The following is a 22917-nucleotide window of genomic DNA, read 5'->3' on the forward strand; positions in this document are numbered from 1 at the left end:
TTGCTGCGAACCGTGCATACACATCTCTTTAAAATATGTCAGTATTTTTCAAGAACTACTGTTGATTTGAATACTGTATGATTCCGATTTATTTAATTTTAGTTTTAACTTGTTTTAAGATTTAATGACATGAACAAATACATATATTTATTTTTTTTAAATGTATGTCTTATAAAAAAAAATACTCGATCCCTGAAAGTGTTGATAATTGGAAATAAATCGTTATTTTTATTCAACCCTAGTTCTAAAGAAATCCTTTATTTTTATGAACTTTTAGTTGAAGCAAAAGCATTCTTTAACCCGTTGTTAGTTCTTTACCTCAGTTTTAAGGCCTAATGACCCTGTTGAACAACTACTGGGGCTCTCCAATTGCTTAAAAAACAGCTGGTATTCAAATTGGATTCCTAATTTCCTTTGAGGTAACTAGCATGTCTGTCCCATCTGTCAACAGGTGAGAACCAGAGCTGAAGCTGAATGCTCTGGTGGCTGCCTGCACAAACAGCCTAATTCAATAAGGTGATGTCTGTGTCAGCCAATGCTTATCTACTGAATTCACACAAGGTGTCTGGGAGTTTGAACAGTGCTGGGCCGAGCAAGGTGGAAAGATGACACCTGCCTTTCCAATCCCTTAAGACAACAGTAAGTACCTCACCTGCTGTTGTCACGACCTGACAAAGATTTAATAACATCCTGTTGAGGGAAAAGTTGGTATATAACCTTACTGAGAATGTGTCTGATTTTATTACACCATCCATTCTATTTAAAGCTATAACCATTCGAACTTTTCTTGGACTGATTCTTGAGGTGTAAAACCAACAGATTGGAGCATTCAAGATTTGCAGAACGCAATCAGGAGTTTATTCGCAGTTAAGAGCAATGAGAGAGAGTAAAGCGAAAGCCTCTCATCAAAAGAAAAGGCCCGAAACAATTGTTTTGATGACTGATCTGTGGCCCAGACTGTCATCATTACCCCCCATGAGAGGGACACACACCCCCTAAAACAATCCACTCTGGGCTAATGGCTCCTACGCATTTCATTTGTAAGACACTATAGAAAGTATGCTACAATAGGCTCCATCTTGAGAGGGCCCATCTGGGTGCCTCTTAGATCCTTTGAACGGCACGGAGGGTCGCTGACCTAGAAAGCCATCAATAAAAGACAATCCTTGGGAGGACAAATTGAAGAGCTGTGGAATCTCTCGTCTTTGCCTTGCTCAGCTTTGAGTTTATGGGTGAGGCTGATGATATTTGCCCACTGTACTGTGTTCGTTACTCAACTTTGCTGTCATTATTTGTCGTCGGGGTCAAGTTGTTTCTGAGGTGAAGGAGACGTTGGCTGCTTTGCAGGAGGTTTGGAAAGGACTGAAATTTAAATGTTTTAAGTGGTTTTACGTTGGTTCAAATTTGTCAAAATTAGCTCAGACTTACTCCGAGGAATACTCTCTGAGTTCAAGAATACACTTATAATGGAAGTGAGTGGAGCCTTTTTTGACAATTTTGAAAGCAGAAACGTGAAACAAGATATTAAATAAAACCAACGTTTTAACATTTACGTATCGGCCCCATTCGCTTCTATTGCAACTGTAACCCAAATTGTAAAAACCCTTTTTTTAAACTAAGGAAAGGAAATGTATTTGTGTTAATCAACATTATACCACAATTTCTGTTGGTTTGAGTTTAACTTGTGCTGATCAAGGAATATCGTTTCAGCCAAAGAACAACGTGCTACTGTTGATATTTGTTAGCCGTTTCGATGATCTAATGAGGCTTTGACCTCAGAAAAACACCCTGAGTTTGTCGTGCCGCCAGTCCACCTCCAAATAACAGGTTTTAACCAATGCCTTTAAATGACCAAATGATTGCAATGAAACGACACAATAAATCACACATCTGAGCCCCATTGACAGTCTTTCAGTCAATTGTACAATATACATTGTAATTTAAACTATTGGCTCTTGAGAGGGGAGCTAATTGTTCCTCTTTTTTTTTTCAATAATCAGAAAAGGTCAGTGGTGAAGCTGTCACTGCCTTTCACAATGCCAGCCAGGCAACAGATGTTAATTCGAACCATTACTGTCCTATCGCTCGGCGAGATGAGTTCGTGACAAACAGCAGAGCTCTATCCCATGCCGAGAGAGAGACAATCCAACAGACTATAATTACCTCCAGAGCCATGAGACTGATGGAGACAAGCCCTGCAGAAAAGGACCCATCACCTACCTTAGATATAATATTTTACTACCTAGTAATTTATCCATCATTCCTGAAAGCACTTGGGTCCTATTGTTGTCAGAGCAGGGGAATGAAGGCACCGGCGAGGACTTCAATCTCTGAAATTACACCGTTTTGGAGACAAAGGCAGGATGGAGGGAGAAACAAGGAAGCCATGCTTTTGGGTGGCACTTTTATCATTGAGTGGCAGATAGTTGAACAATCAGCAAGTCTGGGGGCAAAGTGATGTTGAGGCAGACGGTGCCTTTTGTTTTTAGGCTGAATCGAAATGGCTTGGGGGCTGCAAATGAAGAGAGACGTTCATAGCATATCAAAATATAATTTTACTGTAACCGATTCTGTTATTTGAAAGGCTTGGTCTGGAGGGGGAAAAACACAAGTTCTTGTGGAACTGATCATATTTCATGCTGAAGTACATGCACTTGTACGTTAGCTGTATTTCCAGTCTGTCAGGCTAGACATTAACAGAACAAAGATTATCATAGAATTGCAGTTTCATTCCAAGGCAACTTTTTGTGACACCAAGACTGGTCATTTTAATTAAGAGTTTTATAAATTATTAATACTTTTAAGTCACCATGCGGCCCCTTTGGTGTGGAGGAGATGTGGAGGTGTGTTTGAGAACCACTGACTTTAATGGCATCTAATTTTAGCGTTTTTGAGTTTTATTGTGTAATGTAAAGACGGCATATTCACAACATGACTTGAACATTCTGATTAGCATGTGACCCATGGAGATCTATATTCAATCCGAGTTTCAATAGGTACGGAGCCCCCCTAGTCCCACTTTGGCAAAAAAAAAATAATTATAACTATCTCGTGGCCTCAAGATACTATCTTGTGGCCTTAAGATACTAACTCGTGGCCTTAAGATACTAACTCGTGGCCTCAAGATACTAACTCGTGGCCTCAAGATACTAACTCGTGGCCTCAAGATAGTAACTCGTGGTCTCAAGATACTAACCCGTGGCCTCAAGATACTAACTCGTGGCCTCAAGATACTATCTTGTGACCTCAAGATAGTAACTCATGGCCTCAAAATAGTAACTCGTGGCCTCAAGATACTAACCCGTGGCCTCAAGATACTAACTCGTGGCCTCAAGATACTAACTCGTGGCCTCAAGATACTATCTTGTGGCCTCAAGATACTAACTCGTGGCCTCAAGATACTAACTTGTGGCCTCAAGATACTTGTGGCCTCAAGATACTAACTTGTGGCCTTAAGATACTAACTCGTGGCCTCAAGATACTAACTTGTGGCCTCAAGATACTCGTGGCCTTAAGATACTATTTCGTGGCCTTAATAATAAATAATTAATTTTTTTTTTGCCAAAGTGGGACTAGGGGGAGCTCCGGCATTCCCGAGATATAAGCGAAAAAGTGAAATTCATCAAGGGGGCTGACCCACTCGGCCAAGCCAGAGAAGGCATGCTCTCCTTGGCTTGGCCGCGAGCCTCAGAGTGGGTGGAAGCCAGATCAAATATGGGACTTTGGAACGTACTTTGTAGAGTCCAAGAATTTGTGTTCCAAATCTCATTCTTGGTATATGTTTCTTCTTCAGAAACATATTTTCTTGTCATATTTTCATACATTTAAATTGTTCTTCCTTACAATACAACCCTTCACCTTTTCCTTCACCTTTCAATCCAGATTTGGCCTCTGGAGCAAATCTACGGAGCCATGCAGAGCTGGCGTAACGAAAAGCCACCAGCCAGTCAGTGAATCCCACAAAAGAGGAAGTGCATCTTCTGCTTGTCATTACAGCTCGGTGATGTTACTGGTTTTAATGACCTTCCCGAGCATTCACCACAGCCAGGGGGTCATACAAACCCACGACTCTCCAGGAAAAGCCCTCCATTAATGGAAAGAGGAACAGAAGCACCCGGGCCGCTTCAGTTCAGCGGACAGATGGGAGGCCATTGTAAATATTTTGATTGATGGAGGGTGGGGTCAAGGCGTAAACCTTTGTTTTCCATATAAATGGGGAGGGCGGGAATCCAATGCAGGATGTTGGCTTGTTTTTTGATAGGCCTCCCATTCCTTAGCATGGCAGAGTGCAGACACACTGAAGGGCAGTGAAGGTTTCCATGGATCTAAAGAATGTTTTGGTCATGTTTTGTGTATCTGACCTCGCTTTATATGTAAAGTTCTTGCTGGTCTGAGAGGAATATCCTATAGTGAAGATGTTGTAAATATGTCTGACCGGTGTATGTGTGTTTGACCGTATGGATAATAATTGCTGTGTTTTTTTTTTTTTCGCCATTTTTTTTCTGATCTGACCCATGGATTGTGTTTTTTTTTTTTTTGTCAAATTAGACCTGACCAAATGTGATTTTGCCTTGAGTGACTTTTCTTTCTTTCCTTTCCCAGGAGGAGTCAATAGCCGAAAGAGTCTGAAGCAAGAGGTGAATTCAGCCCCTCACATACACTCACACCTTCCTCTCCTCCCCAAACACTCCTAACCGGCAATCTGTAACAGTGACCAGCCCAGGGATCTAAATCAGCCTTTACCCACACATTACCTTAATGATGTCACAAAGGAATGCCCCATGGTCCTATTCTCTGATTGGCCCACAGCTCCTCACAGGTCTAATCAGGAAGTGTTGGTGTTAAGCATGGTTTTTCTAATTTAAGGTGTTATCTCCGAGACAATGGCCTGGTTTTTTTATTGTAAGAAAGGTGATTTGTCCCTGGGGCTCTGACACATCTTCTTTCACACATGCACCTTGTTAAGTGGCCAGGAGACCAAAACGGTCAACATGCTACAAAGTATAGACTGAAATAGATCATTTAATTTTTTTTTTAAAAAGTCCCTTTAAAAGTGACAAACCACTAAAAGACTTTATTGTGATTTTATTACTTTATATAAAATGTGGTGGTTGCGATCCTGGATGATGATTGGTCAATACAGTGTTCTCACTGAATATACATAACAAAATGATTTCAGCATTATTAATAGTAGTAGTAGGCAGTGGTTATTTTATTTTATTTTGATTATAAGTGCAAATAGGGATATATATTAAATACACTAAGTGGAAAATAGCAATATTTTCCTTGCACTAAGTAAATAGTAGGTGCTATTTAGCGCAAATGGTGGCAGATATTATTTGGGTTGTGGTATTTATTTATTTATTTATTCTCCAAACCGTTTGTCCTATGTAGTGTTGTGGAATTTGTTTGATTTATTCCAGTAATACACTTTTGTACTACATACAAAATGGCTAAGGGGTTTGCAAGCAAGCCGGCTGTCAAAATTGAACAAACTAAGAGTTCTCAGTGCTCTATGCCATTCTTCCAACATATATTTCATAATTTACAGTAAATCTGTTTGTTGCCGTAAGTACTGAGTGTTTGCCATTGTAGATCAGTGTGGCTGATACCGGATGATTGATATGAAATGATGTCTGACGGCGCTGGAGTTGTTAGCACATTCAATTCACATTAAGATAAATTGACTGCAGAGGGAACAGCCGCTAAGAGTCAAACAGACACGCATATGCACGAACGGCCCCTCATAAACATGATTGAAAGCTCTGTACACACATCCATCCACGTGCTTGCCTGAATTGCACATAATGACTCCAGGACACACACACACACACATAACCACACAGTCAATTGAGTGTGAGAATGACGATGAAACAATCTTTTCCGCTCTGGGCCTGTAATCGGGGCCTCACTTTTGAGCAGCGTCCATGTGAATATGTAGCATATTTGTCACATGGCTTTAATAGTTATTTAGTTTGGGTAATGAGGTGGCGGCTTGTTGTGGGTTGGCAGTGACCTCTGACAAACACAGGGCCATGAACATGCGAACCGAGGAGGTGACGACTGCTTCGCCCTGCAAGAATGTTAATATCTCACTTGTTAAACTATGGATGTCTCATTCTGCTCCTGAGATCCCTATCTGTATGTCATGAGCATTCAATTCGTGGATCAGCAGTGGTCATTTAAACACTGACACAATTTACATCTTCAATTTTGAGCACATACATTTATATATATATATATATATATATATTGTTTAGCATAAATCTTTTGCTTTAAAGGTCTTTTTCTTAATTTCTAAAGGTTTTCTATAGACAATTTGTGTAGATAAAACAAAGGAAAAAAGGTAAATGGCATTTGTAAATAGAATATTTTTGTACATCATTTCTACTTAAACTAAAAAGTGTGAAAATATTATTTAATTGTGAAATTAGCCCTAGCAAGCATGTAATTTCCATCACTGAATATTTGTTAAAAAAAATACATACATTGAAATTTAAAAAATGTTGCTTACAGTATAGTGTTTAACACATTGCATTTTTGTTAATGCCATTACAAAATATAAAGGTAACTACAAAAAATAAGAGTTTTTCTTGATTTGCACTTACACTGTAAAAAAAAAAAAATATTTTCAAGATTTGTTATCACAACATTTTTTCTTTTGTCAAATCAACTCAAATAATTTATTTAGTTCAGATAACTTATTATTTTGAGTTTCTGATGATTAAATCAATCTCCTTCATTGTATGTAACTCACTTTTTCCAGTTCAATCAACTTCAAATTTTAAGGCAACCAGGTTACTTACTTTTTTAAGTTAATCCAACAATATTTTTTTTACAGTGTAAATAAAACAAAGGAGTCTATAGACTCGTCTTTGTTGACTTAAAACACGGCATTGTTTCTGGTGAGTGAATCTAGTGAGAGGTCAGGGAATTTCTACAATGTGAATGTCATGAACTATATTGACATGGCTGACTCCCTACAGTAGTAGGCTACTAGTGTACTGGCTACTGAAGTAGTGAGCTACTTGAGACACACCCCATTACACCTGCTGTGTTAACCTCATCATTGCTCTGAGGAATCAGGCATGGCTTCACCACACTCCCCTTTTCGCCTGTCATTTTCATTTGTTTGGTCTCCTCTGGCTTTTAACATTCGTTTTTTTTTTTTTTTTAAAGACGATGGCTATTGTGAATTGAGCTAATACAACTGTTTATCCATGTGCTAAGAAGTGTGAGTGTGAAGAGCACTTGAGATTTGTCCCAAACCACTGCACCCTTTGTGGCCGTTGGAGTGGGTGTGATCCTTAGTCAACAAAGCTTGTTTGACTTGTAGTTTATTTTTCCGCACCGATCTGTTAACTCAGTTGTCATTACAAGCCGTTAAAGGCACAAAGCCTTTTTTTGGGGGCGTAATTACAACAGTCAATTATTCAAATTTGCTTTTTTCAGTCATCTAATTCTCATCTAAAGACATCACATCAGACTGTAAGACTGTAAAAAAAAATGGCTGAATGATTTTATGCCCAATTTTCTCTACCTATGTAACAAAGCGATTATTTTCTCTCCCCCGGAAACAAAATTAGAAGGTACAGTTCCTATTCAATGGGCCGTTTGTCTATCGGCGGCAATATATAAACTGTCACAGCATGAAATCGGTTTTCTGCCTTGGTTCATTTCAAATCAGAGGTTTCGAGCGCATTAGTATCGCAATTAGAGGGCCTCGGTTATGCGACGCTGGCTGTGGAAACAGAGACCCATTCCTTTTTTTTTTTCTTTTCTTCCCGGACTGTCGGGTTTTAAGAAGGTGACTGGGCCTGCACCCTAATCGCCACAGATAATAAATTGATCAACTCTTAAACTTCTGAGAGGGTTGAATGGGGCTCACCCCGTCCATTGAGTTTGGACGGATTACTCACGCTTAGTTGGCTCTAGGTAGTCTTTGGCAAGCCTCCCCACCAGGCCTGGGAATGGGGCTGCATTGAGGCCCATTCACAAGCGCCTGACACAGAGCGTGCTTTTATACAGCACTGCTTTATAATGAGAAGATCCCCAGCCGCCCACCCCGGGCTTGTCCTTGCCATACTCTTTCTTGCACGTTAAGAAAAGGTTATCCCCTACCTTAATCCATATTGCAATGTGGATTAGAGCGCGAGTGTGTGTGTGTGTGTGTGTGTGGGTGTGTGTAGAGGGGGGCGTGCGGAGTGTTTCAACTTCACACAGGATTCCCCCCTCCCATCGAAACACACTCACTCTCTCTCTTTCACCCTGTTTTTCTCTCTCTCTTTTACAAAGTGCCTATAGGCTCTGGTAAAGGATTTGCATCTTGAATGGGTAACCTGCAGTTCTCCTCAATGAAGACATCAGATCAAAGTTCAACCAGTCAAAGCCCTGCTAAAACGTTAAGGAGGCCGGCACGTACACAAAGGCACGGGATGAACGGCAACTGCTGCCTCGAGAGAGGGGTAAAAAAAACAAAAAAAAAAACACTAGAATCCCTGATCCAGATTAAGAGTGGATTATGGCGTTCACAATGGAGCCAGTTTCAATTGAATTCACTAAAGAATTTTGTTCAATATTTCAATTGTAAACTTTTCATAGAATTAAATATTACAAATAATTAATCCTCTTCTAGAACTGCGGATCCATCCGTTGCCGAAAATTCCACAGTTTACACCATTGATTTCCACCTGTTTCTTACAGCATCTTGTAAGTAACTCTTGTCAATTTAATATATTTTACAATGTCATTTATTCCTGTGATGCAAAGCTGTATTTTCAGCATCATTACTCTCTCAGTCTTCAGAGTCACATGATCCTTCAGAAATCAATCTAAAATGCTGATTTGGTGCTAAAGAAACATTTCTTACTATTATTATGCTGCTTTTGTGGAAACTGATTTTTTAACTTTCTATTGATCAGGTTTTTTTGAGTATACAGTATACCTTCTCTGTTATATAGATAGCACTTTATAAAATACTGATAGTTTTAAAGCAGCTTCTTATTGATAAACTGAAAAATAATGATCAGTGATGCAAACTTCATCAAATATGAGACAAATTTAAATTCTGATGTAAAGCAGATGTAAAAAAAAATACGATTTTGTAACACTGTAAACTTTAACGCATCACTGCTGAATTAAAAGTGTTTTTTTTAATCATACTGATCCCAAACATTTGAATAATTTTATAAAAAAAACTGTTACTTTCTGTACCATCTTTAATTTATATATATATACAGTATATATATATATATATATATATATATATATATATATATATATAATTCTTAGTTAGTGTCATCTTTCAATTATTTTTAATATTAATAATATTTAATAATATTTATACTTCATTTGGATTGATTCTTTTCTAAAATTATCTTTCAAAAACATCTTTAGCTCCACTGAAACTAAAATAGCGAGGCAAAAGACAATAACGCACTTAATTACTGCCCTTTCTTGGCGCCAGGTTGTGCTTAATTGCTCTTGCCTTATTTGTGACAGTCAGTTTCTTAAGTTTAGGATCTGGGCTTTATCATTGCGACAAAATGACAGCTCACCGACTAGAAATGAATCTTTTTTCGGTCGTCTCTTAATAAATGAGCCAAATGCCCCATGTTGGTTCCCTGACTATTAAATTGGGTTACTTTATGATATGGTATAATTGGTATCAATTGCGCTCCAGGTGATGTGGACCCTGTTGTTTAAATGGTGCTGCTTTTCCCACAATGAAGGCAGCGCCTTGCTGGGTGCAAACTGTACCGAGACACTTCTCTGGGTAGCTATAATCTTAATTAGCTAACCCACTCGTTCACGTAGATATTCGCATTGCCTTCATCATTATCTATATGAAATACGCCCAGCAGGATGGCCATGATACAATATATTACACACAAAGGCAACTGTGTGAAATGTGTGCTCTCCCCTCCTTAAAATCGTGGTGCGGTGCAAAGGGACCTGAGCATTTTTCTCCTCATTTAATTCGGGCCTGGTGAGCGGTGTTTAGCGCAGCGGGCTCAGAGGGTGCCATTGTTTATTTGTCAAAAGTTAAAAATGCCTCTCTTCGACAGCTCTTTAAAAGCAGGTTTCAAGAGGTGCCCCAATGCTAAATTGTAAAGTTTTGTCCAGAATGGAACACATGGTAAAGAGTGCCTTAATTGTTGGGTTTGTTGGAGGAGCACTTAAATTAAGGTTTGGTATTATGGGCCTTTTATGTGTAATAGGCCTGGTTAAGATCATAAAAGCTAAGGAAATGTTAACACTTAAAAGAAGTACCAGTAAACTAGCATGATTTTGTTTCCAAAACAGCATAAAGCCACAGGGAGTTGCAGACCATTGGCTGTATATAATCAAGGATGCAGTCACTCAACAAAGTATTTGGACTCTTAAGCCACAATTAAACAGGTAAGAATGTGATTGCATTCAGTATCAAACCAAGTGGTATTTATTAGATATAGCACAAGCAAACTTTTCAAGTTAAACATTTCACAAAAAGTTAGGGTGTTTAAGCTAAATTTAAACTTCTGGTTGTCAAATGCTTGTGTAACATGTCTATAGTTAATGTAATCCTTGCTAAAAAAATAGACGTTGAGATTGTCATTTTTTTCCCTTGTTGTGACGTACATACAGGTGAAACGGCTTCTGAAATTAGATCAAAAATGTTAGGCAGGGCTTGATTTCGTCCTTCGTGTGTTGATTGGATCGTTGGGCGGTGGGTGTTGCAAACTAAATGGAGGCAGATTTGAATAGAGGCGGTGCACCGATAGCCACACCCTCATTGGATCTGGCCACACCCTTTCGCCATGGCACGTGACCGAAATAGAAGACAGGTCGTTTCGATGAGGGAGGGAAGGGTAATGTATTTGATTGAAGATTATAAGGGTACATGAATTTAAAAAAAATATTGAAGTGCACAGATAAATCATTTATAATAAACACTACAATATTACATATAAAAAGAAGATTTGTCGAATTTGATTTCATGCCGACTTTAAATGGTCTCCCCTTGTCTGTTGGCTGGATTTAAAGAGTTTTTGGGCATATTTTAGACTAGGTGGCCGCCCAGCTAATAAAAACCTTCAGTACTTGATCAGATTGGGAAATTTGATCAAAATACAGTAAAAACGGTAATATTGTGAATATTATTACAATATAAGATAACTTTTCTATTTTAATCTATTTTAAATATAATTTATTCCTATGTCTTCAGTGTCACGCATCACAATGCTTAAAAAAATCATTCTAATATGCTGATTTGCAGCTTACAGCAACATTATTTTCAATGTTGAAAATAATTCTTAATATTTTTGTGGAAACCATAGGCTAGTATTTTTACAACCAGTATTTACTGTCACCTTTGATTAATTGAACACATCCCTGCTGAATAAAAGTATTAATTATTATTTTTTAAGTTATGCTGACCGCGAACAGTTGTGTATCTACTATGGCTAACAATTTTGAGAACATTTAACTTAATTTAGTCCCACAAAGAACTTTTTATTGTCTAGTTCTTAATTTTGTTGTATAAAATCCTCTGCTGGTGCTTTAAAAAAACCCAAAAACAAATATGCTGAACTGAAAAACCCATGACATAAATAGGAATTTATTAATATCCAAAGAACAAATTAGCAAACTCGAGAACCCTGTGGAAAATATTTCTTGATAGCCAGGTGTTCTGGTAAACCCAAATTTCCATTAAAGGACCTTGAATGTATCGACTCAAGCAACACGGTAAAGCATACTTATTTTTCCTGTCCTAGTTGTGTTTTTGTTTATTGTCTCATTTCAAAACATTTACTTCAAAACTTGTTGATGATTGTTTAGCGAATTTCAGGAACTCTCAGGCCTCACCTTCATTATACCGAAGCGAACATGAATGAACGAAATGATTATACCGGCAGCCTCAGTCATTATCTTATCAAACGATGGCAGGCCTGTTCAAATTAAACATTCTTCTGTTGACAGGTGTGTACGGATGTGCTTCTCTTACTGCGTGCCTCATGCGTGTTCGCGTCTGAGGTTGCGAGTGTGACAGACACAGAGAGACCCCCTCACACTCCCCAGAGACGGTCATAGACAGCTCATCTTCCAGGTGAAGGTGTGTGTGTGTGTGTGTACGTATACACTGCGTAGGAGTAGTGTGACAGACAGAGGCGCAGTGTGGGTGGGTGTATTCTGATAGACAGAGGTTTAGTGCTGCAGAAGCAGGTGAAGGTGATGCCCTGATTCAGCTGTGGACTGTTTATTAGAGAAGGAGGGAGGGAGGGATAGACAGAGACACAGAGGGATGGAAGGATGGGGGGGGGGGATGCAGATCAGGTGTTTCTCTCCCAGCCCCTCGTTAATGGCTCGTTCATTATTTCTGATTTAGAGCTGGAGTGCTGCGGTGGTGTCAAATCTTAACTCTGTTCATTAAATCATTATTTTTTTTTTTTTCCAGACGGTAAGTGAGGCCAGTGTAATGAAGCCATCACAGTCTCAGCAGAATTCACCCCTTGTTAAGCGTCTCTTGCAGGATGTGAATGGCAGTCACTGATTAACAGCTTCCCTAGTGTCTTGATTATGGCACTTATCAATGGTTTTCCATTGATCTTTTCGAGTAGACTTGTGTTGCATGAATTCTAATTGTTTATATTAGACTATGTATTCAGTACATTAACAGAAAGCACCATGTTGTTTATTTTATTTATTTTTCTGGACATGGTATTATAGAAATACCAAAGCACTATGACCATGTACTATGGTCTATATACAGTATATCACTATTGTTAAAGTGCAGTGTAAATACCATGGTGAATTAAAATGAATGAAAAAAAATAGTTTTAGATTCATGTTGTTTCAAAGTAACAAGGTATTAACATTTGGTTGTCATTACTACTATAAGTCATTATTTTGCAATTGTTTAGTTGATATTTTGTTTTGGGTATTGTACCTCCTTTTTTGTTGGCTTATAAATAAATAGAAATAGACCAAAAATATTAAATACAAAATAACAATAATTATTTGAAAAAATGTAAGAATTGTTATGGTAACTTAAACAAAACAGTCTAACTAAAAAAAAAAAAAACAAACATATATAATTATGTAGTAAAAAAAAACTTTCCTGGTATTGAAACAAAACAAAAATCTAATGAGACCAAACAAATAAAAAATAGACAAAACACAAGTTTATATAAACAAAACCTAACTGAATATATACAATTATGAAAATAAAGATCTGTTCTGGTAACTGAAACAAACAAAATCCAGACAAAATATAAACAATTATTTAAAATAAAATAAAAAATAATGATTTGTCCTGGAAACTGAAAACAAAAAAATCGAACTAAAATAAACAAACAAATTCTAGACAAAATATAAACAATTATTTAATAAATAAATAAATATCTGTTTTGGTAACTGACAATTTTTTAGCTCAAATAAACAAACACAATAGACAAAATATAAACAATTATTTTAAAGCTACACTGTGTAACTCTTTTAGTTTATTATTAGGTAAAAACACTTAGTTATTTCAAAAATATATGTGCTAATTAATTTATTTACTTCTTTCAAGTATAAAGTATTATAGTGAGTGTATAATATGCCATTGAAAATACATACGGGTAAGGGGTTCTAATGTTGGTCACCATGTTGCCCCTCCATCTTGAAAGTACATTAGCCAAAGAGGGACATACCCATTAATTCAAGCTTCACCTTTCGCGTTTACGTTTGAGTTAACACTCATGGACGAGGTCGAACCGGAAGCCATGTTAATCTTGGACTACATTGTACCGTAGGGGTTAAAACGAAATCGGAATTTAGAGGAGCAGAAATTAATATTCACTAGATGGTCATATACCTTTTCACCACCAGGTGGGGGTAAAAATCACACAGTGTAGCTTTAAAAACTGAAAGATCTGTCCTGGTTATAGGTTTAAACATAGGTGTAAAGGTTATAGATTTAAACACCACATGGGGCAGTTCATGAGCAATCAGTATTTTGTTCTTGAACAAAGCACTTAATCCCAGGTTATTCCTGGGGGATTGTCACTTTAATAGGGGGACTGTTGATTTAGTGAACAAAGTTGATTAAAGGACTATTTATTTGTTACTCTTTAAGTGTATTATATGATATAAACAGCCAGACAGACTGGTATAATAATCATTTAATATATTGACTGAAATCATCATCATCATCATAATCAACCATTATAACCACCCCTACACCCACTGCTTGTTGTCACCAGTCCCTGGGATGCTGGTTCAGGAGTTAAGAGCAGGCCCAGGTACCTGAAGAAGCCAAGCTCTCTGAGCCCTCTCCTCCCCTGTTATCTTGTTACTAATGTTTTCCTCTCTTTACCTCAGGGATTTGGTGGCCTCCAGGGTCTGCCATCATCAGCAGCCGGCAAGCTGTTTCCAGGCAGCTCAGAGGCAAACAACTATTGTTGAGTGTCATATATGACAACGTGCAAGTCTTTTTTCCACCGTGATCTGGCACGACGCCACGTGTTAAAGGTCATCATGCCTTTCTCATCGTAAGTTTACTTTATTTCAAATGTTTCTTTCCTTTTCAGCCTCAATATAATGGAGATCAATACATCTGGGTAAAGATTTAAAAGTTAAAGTTAAATGTATGAAGTCCAGGACCAGAACAACTAAAATAATTTTTTGTTGTTGTTTGTTTAACAAAAAAATGTGTCTACTGGAGCAAACTCTTTATAGCACTTTTAAACCTCTTTCATATTCACTTCAAAATAGGTGGAGAGAAATTATAAATCACAATGGAGCTCTGAACTATAATTCTGGCCAAAGGCAGTCTTGTGATCTCGCGGCGTGACGTTTTTTTGGCCTCTCTCCTCCTCAGTGTGCATGAAGTCTCCTTCACAACCCTAAACTTGACGTGCCAAAAAAGTGTGACTTGCTTTTGAAAGCCATCCAGCCATTTATAAAGGAAGTCTAGACAGTTGATTGGTTGTTTTGCATTAGTTTAGACTAGAGCTTCGTTTAGTAGACTATTTTTATACAGCAGATGGTATTTATTGCCAAATGTCATAGTAAACTCTTGAACATGTCAATTTATATAGGTTGGCCATAATCTTTTTACCCAGCATCCGTCCGTCCGTCGTCCATCCGTCCCCTCTCCCATTTCACTCTCACACACAATGAAAAGGCACTTTGAATGAAACTTACTTAGCTTCTCTTTCGTGGGCTAATGAGGTTCTGTTCAATATGCTATTTTCCATATTCCATTTGATGTGTTTAAATATTAATCTTGTAAAATATTAATGCAACTGGAGCCTTCAGCGGTGGCTGTTAGGAGAGGATAACTCCTGATAAGTGTTAATGTATCAGAAGCTTTGTACATTTTGTGAGAGCTGCTCGGAGATCAGTAAGCTTTTGTTTTTTGTGGTTACTAATGCTCTGACTTTTAATGGACGCACTGATATTAGGGTTGCAATAACTACATGTGACTGTGCTACTGTGTTTGCATTTGATCTTTGTTACCACGTTTAGTTCTGTGCGTATTTTGAGTGCATGCAAACCAAAAAGTATTTTAATAACAGGTGTAAATGGGGACTTTAAAAACTCAAAGTCGTGAAATCTGAAAGAACGCTAATATTGTAATTTATAATACAAAAAACAATTCATTTTCAATATATATATATATATATATATGTGTGTGTGTGTATATATATATATATATATATATATATATATATATATATATTTGTGTGTATATATATATATATATATATGTGTATATATATAATTATCTCATTGCATTAATATTTTTATATATATAAACAAAGAAAATCTATATTCCTATATATAGACTATTATTGACAGACTATTTACAGATTTGATGGTAAAAGTACATTTTGCTTTTAGTTAAAATAAAATCAATTCATGTAATTAATATATAATCAATTAATATAATAATTTATAAAAAATCTAAATATTTTCTTTAGATTTATATACAATTTATGATGGCTCTGATTAAAAACTTCGGTGGCATTTACTTGAATCTGCCTTTTCTAAATAGTTGTTTGGCAGTTATTTAACTACTTGAAATAATGATTAGCTTGGCAACCTCCAAAGTAGCTTCCCAGCACTAATGCACGCATATCCATGGATGTATCCTAGACCTAGTGCACTGGTTCTGTGTGCAGAGTTCTGGGCATGTGTTGGTCTGCTTTACTGTACATTGGGGTCACAGCGTGCTGGAGACGGTGTCAGCTGGGTGGGCATATGGAGGTCTTGGCTGCTGGTGCAAGCAGACTGTGGGCAACCCTGGGTCCAAACTTGGGCACATTTGTTCTATAGGCAGAAGGCAGGGGCAACCCCTATACCGGCCACACTCTGAGGACCCGGGACAGCGGCCCCCACCAGATGCCTGTTTTTGTCTACACAGTTCAGCCATTTTGACATTAATCTTGATGTAATTTGGTTTCATATCGTTAATATTTCTAAACATCCATGTCATTATATGATTGTGTAACAAATAATGAATAAATAAACAAAAATATAAAGTTATTGTATTATTTGAGAAGACAAATACTATGCTAGAGACATAAAACTACAGTAGTATAGCCAAGTAGGAAATTAGACAATTTTACAGTTTATATAAAAAATTAGTTCAACCTAGAATCCCTTGACCAATCAGAAACGTGAATTATAGTCCTATTTACAATTTTGCCTTTAATCTGAGTGTTTTCCAGTGAGAAATAGTTTTATCTATTTTTTCATGTCAGGGTCAGGGTTCGGAGGTGCTTTTAAAAAAGCATTTTAAGCGGCTCCTCATTTTGTTATTGCGTTTTCTAAAACTTTAAATAATGTATAATTAAAAGCCTGTTACATCCTGCATGAATTGGTTATATAAACTTAAAAAGGTTGTGGGGGCTGTTCTCTGGTGTACATTTTACAAACTCACAATCCCGAAGTTTTGGAGTTCTGTTTATGTAAGTTAACATGTCAGGCTGATTAGCTGTAAGAGGTACTAGTGAATTAGGAGATCTTGACTTGACTCAACAGAGATGGCATATAATGAAAATGGACACAAAAAAAAGAAAAGAAACATGGCTCTCCGAGCATGAATGTTTCATCAGTTCTACTGCACTATGCTGCTGAAAGCCTCAAGTTGAGTCTCTACCACACAATTGACCTGAAAGTTTAATAATAACTCGCTCATGAGGTGCCGCATGTGTGTCACGCTGTTTGTGCGTCTACATCTACATCTGCGCTTATATTTTTAACTGTATTTTTGTGTGTGTGTGTGTGTGTGTGTTTACAGAAAATGTTACACCCCCACTCCACTCTGGATGAAAAGGGTCCTGTGAGAGAGGAGTGTACAGCCAACCACATGGCAGGACAGGCGCGGTGTCCTGGGCTGGGGCCTTATGGAAGGTCAGGGGGGTTGGCGAGTAGCGGCAGCCAGGACTCTGAAGGAAACAGTGGGAGAATGGGGCGGCTTGAGCCCGCTGGTCACCAGCCAACATGCCCAACCTCGAGAGTTTGCTTTCCTCGACTCTTGTCTCTCAAAGCACTCCAAATTTGTGGCGAGCGAGGTATGCAAAACGACACAATGTAGTTATTTTGGTTCGGTGTAGTAAAGGCGACATTGCTGACATTGCCCATTATAAAGCTATAACTCATTTATATAAAGTATAGTAGGCATAATCAGGGTTTTCGCATTTATTTGTATAGCGCTTTCGCGATACATATTGTTTCAAAGTAGCTTTACATAAAATGCTTGTTTCAAAGATGAGTGTATCAAAGTAATGTCCATATGGCAGTGATATGCACTTAAAGTTAACATGTATTCAGTCAAGCAGACACCATAAACGTGTTACAACTTATGCTCGTAATGATTACAATACAAGGTTAATATACAATGTTAGGATAAAATTTGATAGTTTTGTATGTCTATCCAAATTTGTCATCATTTGAATACATATAAGCGAGTAATGCCATGCCATATAAGAACCATTTTATGTTCCCCAAAGAACCTTTCAGTGAACAGTTTTTAAAAGAACTATTATAATGTTCTAAAGAACCTTTTGTAGAATGTAAGGGTTCCGTGAATGTTAAAGGTTCTTCATGAAACCATTGATGCAAATAAGAACCTTTATTTTTTTAAATTTTCTAATCGTGTTCCATGAATAGACATACAAGTATTGTTTTAATTTTAGTTTAAGTTTTTGTATATATGTGAGAGGAAAGATACTGCGGAGTGATACAAGAAAGGTGAAATGTTGGAAATCCTTTGTCTGGGACTATTTTGTAGTAAAGCGCTCGGTGTATAATAATATTTGAACCCGTAATGGCTTGTTTGACCAATCAAAATCAAGTGTTTTATAGTCCTATTTTAACATTTAATTTATATTGTCTTAGAAAATGTATGTGAGAAACAAGAAATAGCTTTATCTATCTAGCTTTAAAAAAAAGAAAAACGATGCCAGTCTAATTTCATGAGAAACTTGTCATGTCTTTGTCACAAACCCCTTTCAGTCTTCATTCACAACAGTCTCCACTGTAATGATACCAAACCTTTGCTGTCTCGCTTGTGTTTTAAACTAGGACAAAAACATTTTTTTTTCCATGAAAATTGCATAAGTCCAGGGCAACAAACATGGAAAAGGGGGCCATGTGAAATATTGAAAAGGTTGAATAATTCAGGGCATCCGGTCATGTGTTAAAAACAGGATTTTGGGGAAAGGGGGTGGAGGAGAAGGTGAGGCGTAAGGGGAGTGATCCCCCAGCCGCTCTCCACACCCACCTGCAGGGTGACGGTCCTCTCTCCTGGCCTGAACCCCATCTGGAGCGGGACGGGATTAGACCAGGCTGGACAATAGTGCAGGAATAACTATGGAAAGAGTTCAACACAAACGATTTCTTTTCTAGCTTTTCTCAATTTCTGGCATTTCTTTTTTCTTCGCAATTTTCCTTTCCTGCTAAAAAATTGCCATGGCAATTTGAATTGAAATTCCTATTATTTGTCCTCATTTGGACAATGTAAAAACTAAAAATCTATTTTTATATTATCTTTTAAATTAAGGAAAAGTGTCCATCTCTTTATAAATAAAACTAAAACTATAAAAGTAAAGTTTATTAGCTTATTTTAAACTCCTATGACTATTTAAGCCAATCATACATGTTTAAGACCTAAATGCATGCAACTGTTATGTTCATTTTACATCGTGACATACTCTTATATTTTATATGATGTAAAAATAGAGTTCCTGCAGAGGACGTCTATGGACAAACTATTGATTTTTTTTTTTCCTTTACAAAAATGATCCTTCATAAAATTGCACCGATCATTTCAATCAAATTCTAGTACTATTTGTTCTCGTTTGTACTTTACTTTAAAATAAAATAATATATATATATATATATATATTATTAATAATATAAATTAATAACATAATAAAATAAAAAAAAGGTTATGCTGTGTCCATCTTTTAAATGCAACATTTTGATGACTAGAAAAGTAAAAAAAAAAATAATACATTTTAATCTTATGAATATTTAAGCCAGTCAGACTTAAAAACATAAATACACGTTTGTTTATTTAACATTATGACATGTTCTTTACTGTATATTTTATATGATATAGACTAGAGTACATTTATGGACCAACTATTGATTTTCTTTCCTTTACAAATCACCCTTCACATAAACCCTGAGGTATTCTGCCATACACACACACACACACACACAATCGCACACACAGACCACGTCATCCTCTCTGAAGTGAATGGAGGGGCGGATGGGGTTCTCTCGTTCTCTTGCACACAAAAAAAGTGCATTAGGGATTGGGAGGGGTACATGGCAACTGCTCGCGTGTTGTCAGGATAGATTAGTGTGACACGACTCAATCAGACGTTCAGCTCAGCAGACAGGCTCGGGGGAATTTTGCAGAATGCCGTACGAGATCCACATTGGTCTTGGCTACACACACACACACACACACACACACACACCGACCCATCAGCCATCTCAACATCTAGTTCTTGGAATTAGACAATCAATATTCATTTCAATTTATAATCCTATTACATATTGTGTGTTTATAGGTGTCACTTATATGGAATGGATATTTGACAGTTTTGGTTCAAGCTTTGTTGGTGTCGTGGTGGTATTTGGTACAAGCTGCATGTCAGTGTGTGTGTGTTCTAACGAGAGAGTATGTTTGTTCTCTGTAAATATCAGCAGGCCAACTCAGGTCTCCTCCCACTGTTTTGTTTACTGAAATAAATGACCCCATTACATCACTGGTAGGAAACACCACTCAACATGGATTTCTAGTGTGTGTGTGTGTGTGTGTGTTTATATATATATATATATATATATATATATATATATATATATATATATATATATATATATATATATGTATGCATGTATGTATATATATTTTTTTAATTAATGAGTTTGTTCAACAAGGAAGCATTAAGTTGATCAAAAGTAACAGTAAATAAATGTATAATATGATATAAATGTACAGAATGATTTCTGAAGGATCATTTGACAGTCAAAAATCAGCTTTGACAGCAAATATATTAAAATATAAAACAGTTATTTTAATTATTTATAAAAATACACTATTTTACTGTATTTTGATCAAATAAATTCAGCCTTGCTGCATAAGAGACTTCTCAAAAACATTATAAAATCTTACCAACCGGCCAACCTTTGAACATTAGTGTATTTATTTAATTTATGCAGACTCCTGCTCTATTTGTGATCAATTGAAGAGTTTCAAAATTACAAATCGTCGTTGTAATCTTTCATCACAAACGCCTAAACAACTTTCCGTTTAGATGACATCACCAAGCCCTCTTATTTTTCAGCCGATCAGTTCCTGATGCAAAAAATCAAATCCCACCCACCATCTTCTTGTTGAATATCTTGTTTCTCTTAAATGTGGAGGTAAAACCAGCTTCATACTGGCTTTAAATATCAGGCAGACTAAAAAAAGCAATCTGTGGAGCTAATTTCACTCCAGAAGAGCAAAATGTGTCACTGTCCAAGCCATTGTTTTTGTACATGCTGTAGTATATGTAGCACAGCTCTCTGTCTGTCTCAGTATACTAGGTATAGTATGGCTGAATTCTGCATGCCAGCCGTCCTGTCACATACAATTAAACCGAGAGACTCTCTTCCTCTGCTTTTACATACACTGTCTCCCATTTCAAAAAGGCACTGGAGAGAAATGGGCAAAAACAAAAAACAAAAATTTTCATGATGTGAATGCACTTGTAAGTTGTATTTAGACTTGCAATAGAAGTCTACGTGGCAAACGTACAACTATAACCCCAGAGACTTTCATTGTAATTGCATTTCTGTACAAATAATGGTTTCACTTGTGGGGTGGTGATGGCACAGTGGATAAGACACATGCCTTTGGTGTGAGAGACCTGGGTTCGAATCCACTGTGAGACACCAATGTGTCCCTGAGCAAGACACTTAACCCCTAGTTGCTCCAGAGGCGTGCGAACTCTAACATATATATATATAGCAATTGTAAGTCTCTTTGCATAAAAACGTCAGCCAAATGAATAAATCTAAATGTACTTAATTTTACAGTATATGCAATTGTGTGTGTACTTACCTGAGAAAGTACTGGGTAAAATAAGGTAACCACATGGGTTAAGGTTAAGTTTAGAGGTAGGTTCAGGGTTAGTACATTATTACCCAATTAGCCTACATAAGTACATGGGGAACAGGGCTTTAAAATAAAGTTCTGCCCAAATAATGCATGTTATTATTATTGTTCATTTAATGATTTTAACAAACTCCTAACCCTAAATACTTAAAAAAAAAAAAAAAACGCTATTTTGATGGTCCACTTTAAAAATTCTACTAACTATGAGTAACTTTGCAACTACATGTCAACTAGCAGTCATTCAAGTATTAGTAGACTGTCTCCTTAATCTCTACTGACACTCTTTTGATGCTACCCCAACAGACATTACTGACTAGAAGTAACTAACTATCTATTAACAGTCAGTGAGCTGACATGTAGTTGCAAAGTTACTTATAGTTAGTTGAATGTCTAAAATGGACCATCAAAATAAAGTGTAACATTATACTTTGGCAGATAACTTGTCAGATAACTACAGAATATTAGTGCTTCAACTTCAACTTATTTAAAGTTTTTCAACTATTTTTTAACTAATATTTTTGCTTTATTTCAATTAACAGAAATATTTTTAAATACTTTCTTTTTGTTAACAATAATAACCATGCCTGAGACACATTGGGACTCAGTATTGACTTAGACCAGTGACTAAACGTGCTAAAAAAACACCCAAAAGACCATAGAAACCACCTCGCAACAACCTAGCCATGAGTTTTGCGTGATCAACCGCCTCACATTTTCTTCAAAAATGTCATTTCTGTACATTTTTACTTGCATTTAACCCTGGATATTGCTTTATATGTAAATGTGTTCACTCTCTCTCTCTCTCTGTCTCTCTCCCCTCTGTTCTTGCATTGGTCCCTGTTTTGGTAGCTGCCCACTGGTGCATTTAATAAAATAAAAAGGACTCGAGCGTGCTGTAGGCTTGGTGAAAGGTGATAGCTAGATCTGCTTACTGTAAATACTGCATAAAAAACCTAACCTCCTTCACACACAAACACACCGAGGTGAGTGTGACAACGAAACCTAGACATCTTAAAGGACCACAGAACCTTAGAACGGTTAATTGTTCGCTCTTCAACAAGAATGGCTGTTTATCTTGTTCTGCTTCATTACATGAGAATAATCACAACATTTTGCTTCATTGCCTCAAGTGTTGAAACTGCACTGCAGACAAAAGGAGCGTGTGTGTTTGTTTGTGCAAGCGTGCGGGGAGGTGTTGCTAGTCCAAGGGGGTGCTTTCGGAGTGGGGAACGTTTTGCTGAGTCCTTCATCAGCAAGTCAAGTTTATCCAT

At 37.0% G+C, this 22917-nt stretch overlaps 1 long non-coding RNA gene across 1 annotated transcript; it reads left to right on the plus strand.

Annotated features, from left to right (window-relative positions):
- Positions 1-455: 455 nt before the first annotated feature.
- LOC120460250 (uncharacterized) lies at positions 456-18921 on the plus strand. Its single transcript, XR_016150742.1, has 8 exons — positions 456-639; positions 3883-4637; positions 8296-8465; positions 8636-8709; positions 10306-10401; positions 11962-12094; positions 14344-14513; positions 17270-18921. It is a non-coding gene; the product is annotated as an uncharacterized LOC120460250 (long non-coding RNA).
- Positions 18922-22917: the final 3996 nt, after the last annotated feature.

This window comes from Pimephales promelas, chromosome 25 (genome assembly GCF_988280905.1).
Source record: "Pimephales promelas chromosome 25, fPimPro1.hap1.1, whole genome shotgun sequence".
Classification (NCBI taxonomy): Eukaryota; Metazoa; Chordata; class Actinopteri; order Cypriniformes; family Leuciscidae; genus Pimephales; species Pimephales promelas.